We start from the raw sequence: 7845 nt of genomic DNA on the forward strand, positions 1-7845 counted from the left end.
ATTATTTATTGTCTACTCACTTTCTACATTGCACAGGGCATCCTGCTGCCCACAATCCTTTCTATTTTGTCATAGTGTAAAAAATAATTTTCAATTGTAATTCTTTATCCTGATCTCTAATTTCATATGTCAATGGTTAGGTTGGTTTTGTTTTTGTTTTTTGTATTGTTTTTTTTTTTTTTGAAATAGAGGCAAAAAATGAAAAAAAAAAGATTTTGTCAGACTCAATTCCCAAGATTCCCTTTATACAATATAAAAATCTGAAATGCATGTAACTCTTGCTGTTTTTTTGTATCTATAATTCATTTCATCAGACTTTCTTTCATGTATCCATAAAGGGATTCAAACAATGGAAATGGTCTGAGTAAATATAAAGTAGGGTTTCATTTTACGTCTGGAACAACTTAGGCTTACAGATACAAAATTTCAGTTATTACATTTAACAGACAGAGCTATAAGCCTTTCAAACATAAGAAGTTATATTAACCTCCAACAAATGAGATTTTGACTCTCACTTGGGGTAAATCATTATGCAGCGCTACATCAATAATAGCCTTAATTAAATCTGTTCTCTTTTGGGTCAGGTTGGAGCCCCCAGAAAGGCACAGTTGGCTGTCTGGGCCTTTTGGCTATGACTGCATTATCAGTCAAAGCATTGCACAAGCAAGCTTAGTATGCCTTCCTGAGATCATTTCTGCTCACTTTACAGTAGCAAGAGATGCAAAGAAACCTAAACAACGTTAAAATACGTATTTCTAGCTAGCCAAGTGAAAAATGCATTTTGTTGTTGCATCACAGGAGAAACAGCAGACCTGGAACGTTCTGCTAAATGTGAAAAACATTTGTCTGAAGACAAGGCTCATCTTTTGCCTGACAGTGCGATATCACTCATCACAAGCTTGTTTGTGGAGTGCCTTCCCCTGACAGCGTATCTTGATGGACAAGATACACTTTGTATATACAGAATTATAGGATCATCTAGTTTGGAAAGGACTTTCACAATCACCAAGTGCAACCATCAGCCTGACCTGTTCAGTCTCACTACTAAGCCATGTCCTTTAGTGCCAATCTACTCATTTCTTAAGTACGTGGGGGCTCTACTACTTCCTGGGACAACCTATACTAATGCTGACTTCCCTCTCCAAGAGGGAATTTTTCCTGATGTCCAGTCTAAACCTCCTCTGGTAGGGGAGACTTGTGACCATTTCCTTTCAGTCTATCACTTGTCATCAGAGATAGAGACCTCTTTGCAGGTAGCTCACCTCCTCTTCTCCAAAGCAAACAAACCCATCTGCTCCTCACAGTTCTCATTTGCTAGTCCCTCCACTGGCTTCATCACTTTACTCTCCACACCTCTGAGCAACTCCATAGCCTTCTTGTAGTGATGTATATGTGTATTCTTGTAGTAAGAGATATATAGTGTGCAGATATACATCTTGTGGCAAGTGTGCGTACACTATCTGCTGAAATCAGTTACACAAAATGGATCTTCTCCACTCACTAATGAGCCAAATCCCACGAGTTCACACTGTTATTATAACCCAGATAGCAACAAAAATAATTGTAACAAATCAGATTTGGTTCTGCTCCATGACAATTCTCCCCAACTGGAATTCAGTGCTAGACTCACTGCAATTGGTGTAGATTTAAAAAAAAAAATCTCTGGTTCAAAGGTTTTCCACTTGAGGTAGACAAAGAACAAAAGCGTAATTATTCCCACTTGTAAAGAGGAACGAGTTGCCCAACATCACACAGGGAGGCTGCAGAAATAGAGTTCAATGCTGATAAGCTGATCTTGGTTCCATCGTCTGCTTGTGAACGGCAATGGAGACGAGATGCTACTGGCTAAGGCTCTTGGCAATTAGAAGGAATCTCATCTTGCATGGAGTCAAAGGGATTCATTATCCTTGAGGCATAGGAACAGGAAGTACTAAGCTAGATAGTCAGAAAAAAAATACATATGCTTTTTATGGAGATTACTGAAATTTTTAATTTATTTATTTTAAATATACTACGGAGCTCAGTAGGAAAGCTGATTTATCCTGTGAGTGCACAGCAGTTGCTCCCTGCTAGAGTTACTGTTTAAATTTAATTGGAATACACAGCACTTTTGTAACATTTATATCACAGAGAACAATTAAGAAAAGCAGAACAAGCCTTTCAGCTCACCACACATTTCTGCTGTGTGGTGATCCCAATCACTGAACTTAAGTGGAAATATGAGCAGCAGAATCATTTCTTTGCTGTCTGTTTCAGTCAGTAATTCCAGAGGAAAATTAAGATGGGCCAAGACCAGCAACCTGGGGCCTTGAATGGGATGCAGAGCCTTTCATGCCCAGGTCACTGCTCTTGATTCCAGCACAGGGCTGTGGCAGCCAAGGAGTTATTGCCATCAAATGGAGGTTCAGTGGCCTAAGAGAAATCATCAAAATGGCTTCAGCTTCCTACAGGCACACTCAGCAGAGAAAGGATTGTTACATTTGTGAAACTGCATAGTCATCACTGATGTGGAAGTCTTTATGGCTTTACTCTACATTCCTAGAAATAGAATAGTGACGATGAAAAATCCTGTAATGCTTCATTTGACCAATAACGTTTATCGTAAATCTGAAGACTTAGTTCTTTCTTTTTTTTTAATTGTTTCTTTAGTTCTGTTTATACACGTTGTTTTCTCTGCATTTCCCAATGCTGCAGATCAGAAAATAAATCTTCTGAAAATGACTTTTTAGAAAAAATAATTTACACAGATACTGTGAGGTGAAAAATCTTCAAAGGCAGAGGAAATAGAAAATCATTCTGAGGAAAACCGCAACAACCTCGCAGAGAAACAAAGTTATAAACCAAGCACTTCTCAAAAGAACTAAAACTCCCAGAGAAGCGGTGGTCTGAGCCTTGCTGTAGGTCAGGCACACCTCCCGCTGCCCCCACATCACCTTGCTCTGCAGCACGGAGCTGGCCTGCCAGCCCAGCTGTGGCAGATGGCCCCAGGGAAGATCCTGGCTTAGCAGAAGGACCAGCATGCCATCCAGCCAGGGCTTCCATTGCTAACACGCTGGCATTTGATTCAGACATTAAATAGAACAGATTTTCAACTGAAAGCTTCCAATTTTCTACAGAACTTGGGTGAGTGTGGTCTATAAAAATCTATAAAATTTCAAGAGAAATATTTCAATAAAAGCTGCTTCTAAGTAATTTTAATATCAGAGCATAATGGCTATGAGCATTTTGGCTTTGTGCAATACATGTGAATGTGACCTTACATAGCTGTCTGCATATATCCAGCACTCGGAATTGGGATGACTAGGGAGTTCTTCTGGATGTACAAAACTTTTTGTAGCTTTCACATTGTCCACCTCAGGCTCTGATGTTCTTGTTTTCAACAAAACAGAAATCAGCTTTGCTTATGGATGTACGAGTTCCTTTACACACTCAGATTACCCATTGAATTGTACAACGTTTATGTATGCTCGAAGCAACACAACAATGGCTGTCCCTCTCCTTCCATTCAGAGCATACACAAAAATTAAGAGCCTCCCTTAAACCACAACAAGAACATTAAGAAGTAGATCTTTTTCTGTTCACCATTTTGAACAAATAGTCACAAAATTATTTGGCTATAGAAAGGATGTCTAAATTTTTACAGAATAGCTATTTAATGACATCACTTTGTGTGGTGAAAACTAAGACCAATGAAGTGACCCCTATGGCAACTTACATGCAATATAGCAGCCTCCTAGAGTCCACACACAGCACTAAAACACAACTAACCACACGCTGCCAACGAGCATTTTGAAAACCCAGTGTAACAACACGATTCAAGTAGAGACATTCTTGTTGTATTTCGTATTCTTATTAATATTCCTGATTTTGTTGATCACATTATATAGCTGCAAATGTTACAGAAAAGGCCAGAGAGTTATTCACAGTTTAATAGTTAAAGAGATGACTGAACTAAAATTTGTGCTGTTTTACTGTGAAAATTCTATGTTCAATAGGCCTCCTCACATCTCGTTTGCTGGCATGCTGGCTTGGTTTAATAGCACGTTCAGGAGTAGAACAAAAACATGAAGGGGAAAATTTCAAGAATCTTAATCAGTCTTTTTCTACTCTCCAGGTATGGCTGTACAGTCTGCTGTTAGAAGATGCACACAGATAGGATTTCTTTACTGATACAAAGTTGTTTCTACATATTACAGCTCTGAAGAGTACTCTAAGCATTATGCAATTTAAAGAACTGCTGCAAATATTTACAAGATGCAAACAGATTGTTTAAACGCTATCAATATATGACAACAAAAATGCAATACCAACTTCAAACTGAACATTCTTCCACTACAATATCATTATGCAATGTTAATGTTACTCTACATAGATAGCTAGATTACAATTCAAAGCTATGACAGATACCTGAATCCTTAATGCAGTCACTCCGGGATGCATTCTTTTGGGTGCCTCCACAGAAGTTAACAAATTTCATTCCTATTTAAGAACAAGTGAAAGATTACAAAAGACCAGCATCTACTGAAGTGCATGAATGGATTTCTTTCTGGAAAGTATAAAACCGCTAAAGCAAGCTGGGCTTTTATAAAGGTTAGGCTTCCCTACTTTTTGGTCGTGTTGCAATAAATGGCTCACTTATTTCAACATTTTAGTTTCTTTTTGACACATTAGTTAGGTGTACAATACAGTTTGATCTATAATTCAGAGGCCAAGCTTATTTCATCTTCACACTTAGGTACATCTGCAAAACTGTAGCTATGTGAGCCATTTTTAAACACTATAGAAAAAAATCTTGTCCCAGTGAAGTGAGTGAAATGGCTTCAGCAAACAGGTTTTGTACCATATATTACATAATTATATTCCTGTAGTAAAGAAGAAACAAAGACAACTACAGTGAAATAAAACAGGTCATTTCTAGTCTATGTTTTAAGGGAATACTATATTTTTGCAACCTTGTAGGTTTCTATAGCAGGGATTCTTGTCCCATATTCAGCTTGTTCCATACCACATCACATATTTCCCATGATTCCTAACAGTTGAGCTGAAAAGCAACTCCGTATGATAACCCCCTGCCCTACACAATGTGGAGATGGTATCTCAGCACCCAAGCTCAAGGAGGCGATACCTGAAATCCCTGTGCTAATGCTAACCTGAGGTCTCCTAACAGAAACCTGCCACAATGGGCATAACAGCAGCCCTGCTGCAAGGAAGCCTCAGAGAGGTAACTGAACTTACACCACTGCCAGGGATTCTGATCTGCGGTACAAGTCATGCAGATCCCAAGGAAAAAAAAGAGTATATAGGCAGGGATGACAGAAAGAGAAACAATGAGGTTCTTTCAAAATTGAATTTAAATAACCTAGGGGACAAAGGAAAGCTGTGGTAAAGCAAAATAAGGTTGAAGGAGAGAAAATTCTTAGTTATATATATAACAACAGAGACAAGGAAGCCATGTAGGAAAAACAAGGAAAGGTAGTCTCTTGGGATAGATACAGGTGAGCAAACTCATGCACACATTTCTGCTTCCAAAATGGGTTCTGGCTAAAAATTCTCCATGATCACCACAAAAATAACATACCATGAATCAATTCTTCTATCCCCAGTATTCCTCCTCCTTGTGCCAGAAAACATCTCAGTCTCTCCTGTTACAACATCCCCCAACCATCACAGGCAGCTGACACATTCATTGCAAATTCAGGCAGCTGGATCAGTGAAACCATCTGAGTTTTCTTGCTTGGAAAATTACCCTCACTGGCTCAAGAGCAGCCCAGTCTCCTGCCCTGCAGAGCTTCCAAAAAATCAGCACATAGGCCACAGTCATTCAGCACTCCACTGATAGACTTGGAAGGAAGAAAAGGGAGCGCAGAGGGCCGATCTTTAATATCTGTCTTGCTTTTGTCTGTAAAAGTGATATACTATAAGCCTATGAGAAAGTATGATGCTAAAGCCTTTTTCTTATAAGAAATGATGTTAAAGATGATAAAGACTTCCCCTGGCTCTTGCCCTGCCAATCTCAGGTACCTCCTGATTTCTTTAATTACCAGTACAAATTGAGTTACCACATACACAGGGAGAATCTTCTCTATTTCCATGTCATTCTATCCACTCTATAGCATTTACACTCTTAATTCTTTTGTTCTTGCTTCTCTTTGCTTATTATTTACTATCATTTTTCTGGATACCTGTGATACCAATAGATCTAAGTAGTTTATAAATTAAGATGAATACCTAACATAATAACAAACACTCTAGACCAATATATAGTGGACAACTGGCATAATTACACTATGTTGCAAGGTAATGATTTTGTGAGCATTGACTTAAGAGTACATTGCCCATTAGTGCAAACACGTGTTCTTCTATTATGTTAACAGAGTCAAATGAAAACAGGATCACTATATTCCTCAATAATGCTGCCACAGCTGATGTATGGATGTTAACAATGTGGATACAAAAGTGTTTATACCACCCGTAAGTTTTGGAGGGGCAGGAGAAATGGGATTTACAATCCTGTTATCCAAACTAAGCACTGAAAGAACAGCATCAAGAGATAGATAAATACCAAGGCAATAAGGAATTAATGACACATGAAACTGAATCTTTTTGCTCTCCGAGTCTCTCTGCAAATCAGGGGTATCAAACAAAGGTCAGGAAAGTAAGACTTGGAAAGCAATAAAAATATAACAGTTAGAAAAGAGAATCATAAAAATGTCACTATTGTGTCTTTGTTAAAACCATGCACCTAAGCACCTAAAAATCACAAATGTAACACCTGAGCACAGGTCTCCTCTGACCTGTAGCTTGCTTTCTAGAGCTAAGGAAGCCATAACTTCCCTTAAGTTCTTTTCTTGTCAATAGCTAGACTGCCCCAAGAAGCAAGAGAGCTGTGCACAGCAATCAGTTGTCTCCCACGAGTTTTAGGACTCCCTGCTTTACATTCACCAGCCACAAATTCTGCATGCAGCAAACAAGTGTGGGAACAATGTATGTATACCAAATAATTCTCCATACATTCCACTAGCTGGGAAAACAGCCATCATTTACAGAGGTACAGAAGCCTATTTTTATAGCACGAAAGGCCTGTCAGTGCTGTCCATAAATGTGATCTAATCCTGACACTCCACTGACTGACGGCAACCAGCGCGGTTCTGAACCAAGGCTTCCCTGTGATACAAGACTTGGTGGTCTGCCTCAGTCTGCCAAATTCCAGAGGTAGATAGAAATTTATTATGCATTATCTGTCTCATCATGTCAGAAAAATCTTAATTTTCCCTCAGGTTGCTTCCCAGTACTTGAGGTGTCACGGAAATATTTGCCTCCGCAGTTCTCTCCCAGCACAACTGATCAGCAATGTGGAACTCCAAGGCAGAGTCTGAGCTGAGAGCACACTCTATCGCTATACAGAATGTAAGAGTTTACCAGACGTTAGGAGTGTTTGGGTTGTACTGATAGCCTTATTACCTTGTTCTCCATGAAATTCTACTGGGTCAAGCTCAGAAATGAGATTTAAAAAAAAGGAAGAAAAACAGCAAGACCCTGCTGCAAGTGGACTCGTTATTTCCCTTTTCAAGCAAGCACCTTACTGCATTCTCCAGGGCACCAGACAGCAAACAAAAAATAGGTGATGGCAAGTTTCTCATAAAAGCACGATCAATAATTGAAGTATAACTGTAGTATGGTTTATATGATTTTCAGTTTTGAGTGTGGTAGTTACTTTAGATCACCAATTGCACTATCAACAACTGGTCACCACTTGCAAGATTTTTTACACTGTCAACACTGTAGGATTCCCTCCTCTTGGAAAAGAAAAAAAAAAAAAACAGGCTTTTATCAAGAAAGCATTTG

The sequence above is a fragment of the Meleagris gallopavo genome, chromosome 13, assembly GCF_000146605.3.
Source record: "Meleagris gallopavo isolate NT-WF06-2002-E0010 breed Aviagen turkey brand Nicholas breeding stock chromosome 13, Turkey_5.1, whole genome shotgun sequence".
Lineage (NCBI taxonomy): Eukaryota > Metazoa > Chordata > Aves > Galliformes > Phasianidae > Meleagris > Meleagris gallopavo.